Raw genomic sequence first — 8,231 nt, forward strand, 5'->3', positions numbered from 1 at the left:
GGAAATGGGGGTGAGAGAGAGAAGAGTATGAGGGGGGAGAGAGAGAGAGACATAGGATATGATAGAAATAGTGAGAGAGAGAGAAAGGGATAGGAGAAATATAGAGGGGGGGGGGGAGAGATATTTGGGGAAAGGATAGAAAGAGTGACAGAGAGAAGGAGATAGGAGAAAGAGGGAGGGCGATAGAAGAGAGAGGTTAGGGGATATGATATAAAGAGTGAGAGAGAGAAGGGGATAGGAGAAAGAGAGATGAGGATATGATAAAGAGTGAAAATGAGAGAGAAAGAGAGGGAGAGAGTGATGGAGAGAGAGAGAGAGGATGGGATGGAAACAAGAATTGGGGGATATGATAGAGACTTTTTTAGCATAATACATAACCCAATCTCTCTCTCTCTCTCCATCTCCCACCCTCCCTCAATCTAACCTTGTGTAGTAGTAATACAAAACCCAATCGATTTTTGTAGAGCTCGATTGGGTTCTAAATGCATTTTTTATTTTCATAACCTAATTGGATTATTTGAATCCAAAAAACTTGATTGTTTATGGCTTAGTGATAACCTAGTGATGGCGACACGACCCAAGCACAGAAACAGACACAACAGGAAAGGGAAAATTTATTTACTATGTAAATATGCTATTACATGCAGTACAGAGAAAATGGACTTCAAAACATGCCCTATGGGCTTACAATAGTATGAATCAGGAGATAATTTCTTCTCCCAGTTCCTTCTCTCAAACTCCACTTTGAATTGTCTTTTACAATGCAAGAAATGTCCTTAAATAGACCCCAAAGGGTTAAGGATTAGGAATACATTCTAGAAAGTTCTAGTTGGCATCCACCGACCAAATAGAAGGCTCCAAAAGCCATGTTAGAAGTTGGCACAAAACTAGAAGAATCCAAAAATGGTAACCGAACTTCCAGAAGGCATAACTTTTGAACCGTAGCTCCGATTGATGAACTCTTTACATTTATGGAAAGCTTTGAAAGCGGTCTATAGCCCTATGGAAAACTTAGCTCATCCCCCATTTTTGGCCCTATACAATGTCATTTAATGCCCTGAACCTGACTTTGAAGCACTCTTAGGAGGTCTCCAAAAATCAAAAAACTGTAATAGCTTTCAAACGGTGGAGACTTTTGACTTGATTCTTTTTTTGGAATGCTCTAAATTATAATTATCAAACCAATTTACACCTTCTAGTTCACCAAAATGATGGCTCAAATAAATACTCCTATTTTTTTGGCATATACATGTATCCCAAGGTGTTCAAATACTCTAACCTAGAACACTGATAGTGGAACTGTGAGAGTTGGAACCTTTATTTGACCCAAATGGGTATCAACAAATGAAAACACATGAAACAAAAACTAAGTCTAAGTACATTTTTTTGGGTTACACAGGATTGCCCTTATACCTCTGGATGCTCCTGCATCACCTAGGAAAATCACCCAAAGCCTTGGGAGATTGTTTTCCCTCCAATTTTTTTCCTTTAGACATTTTCTCATCTTCTAAGAGGAATTATCATCTTTTTCTTCATTAGGTACACTAATGGTGAAGTGGGTATCTCTAAAATCACCACCATAATCTTACATGTCTTCTTAACTTTCTAACCATCTTTTTTTGGACAGCATTAACATTATAAACTTTAATTACTTTTACGAATGCCTTGACATTCCTCACAGACATAGATCTACCCTTTTTGAATAAATTTTGATATACGTAACCAAATTTAAAATAAATTACATGTTATTGTTTTATACTTGATTATATACATTTTTAAAAAAAAGTTTCCATTTCCAAAACTTATTTTGATGCAAGTTATGCTCAACACACAAACATGTACCAAAATTTCAAGATGTAGTCTATTCAATAATTCATAACAAAAGAAACATTCATCATAAAAGTACAAAAAAAAACACAACTTATAGATATGATTATTAGCTCATCCTACCAAAGGGATATGCAAAATACTAAATATAATTATGTCTTTTGTGTTGCACACAAAAATAACTATGTTATGTTTTCTAAAAAAACTAGGAACTATTTTTCATGTGCACAAGTTTTGATCCACCTAATCTTGTCTATTTCATAAAAACACTAGTATTTTAGAAAGTAGATTCAAAGTACTACAATTTATATGTTTTATGCATCTTGTCATTTTTAGTGGATAGTCCTCAAATGACTTGTCCAAGTTTAGGTTTACTTGATTTACAAAAAAAGTTGCCCACTTATACCCCCCTTTTTGTACACCATCTTGGTGCACTCACCCTTGTCCATACAAGACCTAGCGAGTTTAAAGAGTGCATCGAAGAGGCTTCATTTTGATGATCTTCCTACAGTCTAGGATATAGTATTTTTTTAGGGAAGCCTTAGGGCACATTTTCATATGACATATGCCATATTTTATGTATAAACTTTGATTTCATAGACATATTTTGATGACATGTGTCATATTTTATATACAAATGTACATTTTGACATACATTTGCGTCGAATTTATATATGATTATATATTTTGATATATTGTATTATTGTGAATTGTTGCATAGGTGTATTTTTAGTGTATGGAATCTTGTTTATTTTAATAATGTTTATTAGAATCTTGTTAATTGAATTCCCATTCATTGGAATCTTGTATATGGTTTATGAAACTTATTCATTGTAGTCTTCTTCATTAAAATCTTGTTTGTGGTTTATGAAATCAATATCACACTACTAGAAAATAATTGAACTCCTCCAAAGATTTAAGCAACCACAAAACCAAAATCCCTCCTTAAGAAAAAGTAGCTAGAAGTGAAGACAAACCCTTGATATTTTTCAACATCCAACTAATCACAGACATAATGAAAAAACAAAACAATAAGGGCATTGTGTTATGACTCTCAAATATTGTTGCTCAAATGTACTTAATGCACCTTGTGGGAAGTTCAATGTGTGGTGTTTGTGAACTTTTTAATGATGAATCGATGTCACAATGAATGGTCAAAAGTTGTGTACCATTGCACCAATTCACTGAGAAATACTATGAGATTTGGCATCGACCAATATCATTGTGCCAATTGCAACGAAATTGAATCTTGCAAAAATGAGAGAGGTTATAGTGGATATTGATATCATGGTCCTATAGGATCTGACAATTCTTCAATAAGCCTCACAAGTTATGAGATACAAGTATCAGAAGATTGCATCCTAAAAGTGCTTACGGCACCTTGGAAACGCTCTTGCTTGGGGTGCTTGTGAACATTCTAGGCTCGTCATGGTCAAAATAGTAGTGTAACTGGGGTTCACTTCCCCATCCAAAGTTAACAGTGTTGAGAAAATGATGTCATGATGAATGGTTCAAAATTTGTGCACTAGTGTACCAATTCACTAAGGAATAGTGTGAGGTTTGACATCGACCAAGATCGATGTGTCAATTTCAAAAAAAATTGAATGTCCCAGAATTAAGAGAGGTTATTGTGGACATTGATATCATGGTTCTTTAGCATATGAAAATTATGAGATACAAGTGTCAAAAGATCACAACCCAAACATGCTTAGGGCACCTAGGAGACACTCTAGTATGGGGTACTCACAAATGTTCTAAGCTCTTCGATGAAGTAGAAGTGATTGCAATGGTATTAGTTGCAAATAATATAATAATAATAATAATAAACATTGAAACCTAAAGGAAAACTTAGATTTTAAATGAAGCTTTTTGTATTCAAAAATAATAGAAATCTAATTGTGAGTTAATGGTATGATTTTTAATAAAATATTTGAATTTGTTTCTATATGTTTTAGCACATATGTTATCTATTTATTCAAAGTGCTTTAAATTTATATTTTAAGACTTTAATTATTGTACATAGATTTTAGAATAGAAAATTATACATTATAATAATACAATGAATAATTTGATCTTTCATACTTTTCTAGAACTATTAGAAATGTTTTAATTAATTGTAAGTAAATACATTGAAATACACACATACACACACACACAATGTTTGGTCTAGTTATTTATTAAAATTCTTACTTAAGTGCTATTTAATTAGTGATATTGTGAAAATAAAAGAAAAATGATTCCACTTATATTATATGTATTATAACGTGTGATTCTATGAGTTAATGTGTGGGTTATACAAATAGACACTTCTTAAACATGTTTCAAAAAATATTTTAAAAATGTTGCAATGACCTAGAATACTACTTTCTCACCTGAAAAATACATAGAATATAATTTGAATATAATTTAAAAATATTCTAAAACTAAACATTAATATATTTCATTCATATAATAAATATATAATAAAATTACAATCTAGTTAGAACTAATAACACTTGTTTTTGAGTTACATTATTTCAAGACTAATATTCGGTTGGCATTTTATTTTAAGGACTTTTTGAATCCCAATTCTTCCAATCGCTGAAGAAGGATTATTTTTCAGTGGAAAAATCAAACAGATTTTTAAACTTTCGTTGCTGAATAGGCATGAAAACCACAAACAAATCATAATGCAATTATTTGTCAATAATTATTTCTACATCCAGGATCGATGAATAGATTTGGAGTCCAAAATTAAACTTAAAATGCCACAGAATGAAATGCTTAGATTTGGCTGGATAGGCGCTACAAAAATCTATACCTAAAGGCCATATCACCCGGATTAGAAAAGATAGTTCAAAATAGAAACCACGAAATTTAATAGCAAATATCTGGTGTTTGATTAATTTTTCCTGACAACACTTCTGTGAAAAATCAACTTGCAATAGAACATTTCCCACCCGCTGTGAAAAATGTGCTATCTTTGTGAAAGAGAAAGGGAAACTTGGAAACATAGAATTACTATAAGAGATACATTCTACAGAAAACATGGATTTCAAACAAAGAACAAACCTTTGCTAAAGCATCACATTGTAAAACGGAAAAGATCAGGAAACAACTTTCAAACAAGGTAATGCAAACTACAAAGGGCTTAATGAAAAGAGTTTTGGATCCAGCAAAATGTTTTATAAAAGAATGTGCATTGAAATGGTTCATCTACATCAGCAAGAAGCACACTTTTAAAGAATTTGAGGAGGACCCTGAGGCAGTGGAAGAAAACAACATGCAAAATGCAGAGCAAGAACAGAGGAAAAGGGCAAGAATAGAGGATATACATGATTATGGCAGATCTCAATCTGTAGAGGTTAGTGGCTTCTGCTCAAAATAGAGTTCAATTCCTAGAATATACCCCATATGTCACAAATTCTCCTAAGCAAGCTCGTTATCTAATGGTGAACTACTGTAGTATATATCTTACTCAGAATACTTTCATATGAGGTAGTAAGCTAGGGTTTAACTTTAGAGATGATTTTTGGGTTAAATGTATTTGAGTTGAAATTGAATTGAATGATCTCTTGCAAAGATCTGATGTTCTTTTTTGTTCACATTTTCTAAATGCAATACGTACTAAATGCATTGTTCATCTTTATAATAGAATGAACACTAAATGTATGATACATAGATTTAAAAATATGTAAGAAATCCTACTTAGGAGTATCTAGTTTAGTTTCAAAATTGATGAAAGTTGAATTAGTTATGTTCTATTATTGCATGAATATTTTAATTGTGCTTGCAGGACATGGATGATGGAACATTAGTAAGCTCTCCAAAATCACAGTGGTCACCCATACAGTTTCTAATTACAGGTGGACGGCAAGTGAGAAACTCTGTTTGACAACATTTTTCTCCTAAGATTTTGGTTTTTGAGATAAATTGTTGGTTTTTGACATGATATGATTTGCACTGCAGTTGTTAAAAAGGAGTAATTGCTCTTATATTCCATTGAGGATGACCAGACAAAGGACAAGCTTTGATTCCCCATTGGGTAATTTTAGTCCATTTCAATTAGCTTCTTAACAATTCAATCAAATAAATGCTTAATTATTTATATTTAATAAACTTAGGTTTGAACCTATAGCTCTAGTTTTAAAAGAGAGGTCATAAATTGAAATTTTACGGGTAGTAGATATTACTATAAGTCATCTATAGATCTATATACAGATTTCTCGGTATTATTGATTATAAAAGAATCTCAATCTTTTTTCTTTTTTTTTATTGCAGTTATTAAGAAACCAATGGAAACAGAGAAGCGAGGTGTTTCATTGGCATATGAACTCCTTGTACCACAAAAATCCAGAGAGCTGGCTCATAAGATTCTAGAGCATTGCGCTGAACAATCTTCAGCTCAACTAAATCAAATGATGATTGTCAAACTTCACTAGGATCTTTAGAGCATTTGGCTTCGACAATCAAAGGTACATCTCCCTCAAGATTCATGAGCATCTATCAATTTTTGAATCTAATTTTATGAGAGAGTTTTGAAATATATATTGTGATTGTTCAATTGTAACTCTATTATAAATTGCCAGAACTGCAGGTTCCCCGTCCTTCTAAAACCTAGTGGACTCTTTTTTTGATCTCTTTTTTTGGTTTTTTGTATGGATTTTTGGATACCCTCAAAACCTATTTTTACCATAATTCAAAACTCTATTATAAACTATTTAATAGTCCAATCAAAATCCTACAATCTACAAAAAAAATCAATTCCAATAAAATTCAAAATTAGGTACATTAATATAATAGCCGAAATATACCTTGACACATTATTAAGGTGGACTCTATTGTTCTCCAATCTTTCAAGACCTTGTAGATAATTGTATTGCTTCAACATCAAATACTAACAAAATGACATGAAAGAGAAGAATATCGTTGATTGATGAAGCAAACAAGATAGCAAAATCGTAGTAGTCATAACAAATACACTGATAACATGTTGGCAGTAATACTTAATGTGATTGATACAATTGTCAATGAAATCTAAAAAGAACCTCCATGTTACAACTGTTGTCACTTAGGTTTGCACCCTTGTCTAAGGCCTATGCATGAGGACAACCTAGTGAAACATGGAAACAACCTCCAAGCTGTGGGACTTGAACTACGAGGTTGAGTCTCCATAGAAGGCCGGCTTCCTCTTACTGTCAGGGCGCACCTATCTATTCTCAGAAGAAAAAAGGGAGAAGGAGAGCACGAAAGCAAATCTACCTAGTCTAATCTAAGGCGGTGATGCACCAAAACAAAGTGTTCAGACTCATTTCTACCCATGTATGCACTAAAGAACTAGGGTAACATCCAAAGTCATACATTCATTCAGACTTATATCGATCAACAACCACATACAGATCAAGAAACCAACTGAATAACACCAAGAAAAGAAGATTTTGCTTGTATATTACTCAATAGGCCAAAGATAGATACAGTATGTAGGCCACTGATCTCAACGATACATCAATGAGAGGCAAAGTGATGCACATACATGTTGATGGCTGAAAGAGATGATACAAGATGCTTACCTAGCTTAGAGACAAAGGGATTTTTACACTGCAAGTCTGCAAGTAGTAGCAGAGAAAATCAGGAAGAGTTGACTCTAAGAACAAATCACCAAATTGCCTTTATAGATTAGGCATAACAGAAGATTTTTGCATTACATTCACTTCTCACCTACTGGCATTAACTTCCCATCCTAAGAATCCAATCAAAGATCTGATTGAACATGGCCTGCATACTGAGAAATCTGATATCCCTCTAAGAAAGATCCTGGAGAAGACAGGAACGATGCCACAACATTCCCTGACATGGTAGATGGATCGATCAAATAGATGGAGTGTCTTCTTGCGCTTGGCATTCATTTCGAGTTGGTAGCAATTAATCCCACTATCAGATTGTGGCAAAACCCAGATTTCTCATCATTCATGATTTGTGCGCCCATCAGAATTGATCAGTCAAACAGGCTCGACGAGCCAACTGGGCCATGCAGGCCAATCACACCTTTGATCTCGCCACCCTGGTAGTCTCTTACGTTTGACCGGGTGCTTACCACCCTTTCTGTGTGACTGGGCATTATGTCGCTATCAAAAATGTTTTCGAAGATCTCGATAGTGCCATAGCGCCTAAGGGTTTCAACCTGACTGTGCCACCCTTCATCATCTTGCTGTAACCTTACGTTAACTACCACGTTGACTGCGATGATTGCAATGACCACCAACTGCCAATTGCCAGCCGTTTTACTTATTGTGCTTCCAAATTCGAGCCCACAAGGTCACGTGACACACGGGCGCTAACCTGCTATCATAAAACTCGCATGACTTCTCCATGGCGAGATAGCACCCACTGCTGATCTTCGTAGATCTAACGGTCACAAAACTTGA

The 8,231-nt window shown here is 34.0% G+C and overlaps 1 pseudogene; it reads left to right on the forward strand.

The window, feature by feature from the left end:
* Positions 1-6,248, forward strand: part of LOC149570983 (uncharacterized) — a 93,469-nt pseudogene extending 87,221 nt beyond the window's left edge.
* Positions 6,249-8,231: the final 1,983 nt, after the last annotated feature.

This window comes from Cupressus sempervirens, chromosome 2 (genome assembly GCF_028749045.1).
Source record: "Cupressus sempervirens isolate cs-2001-9-10 chromosome 2, ASM2874904v1, whole genome shotgun sequence".
Lineage (NCBI taxonomy): Eukaryota > Viridiplantae > Streptophyta > Pinopsida > Cupressales > Cupressaceae > Cupressus > Cupressus sempervirens.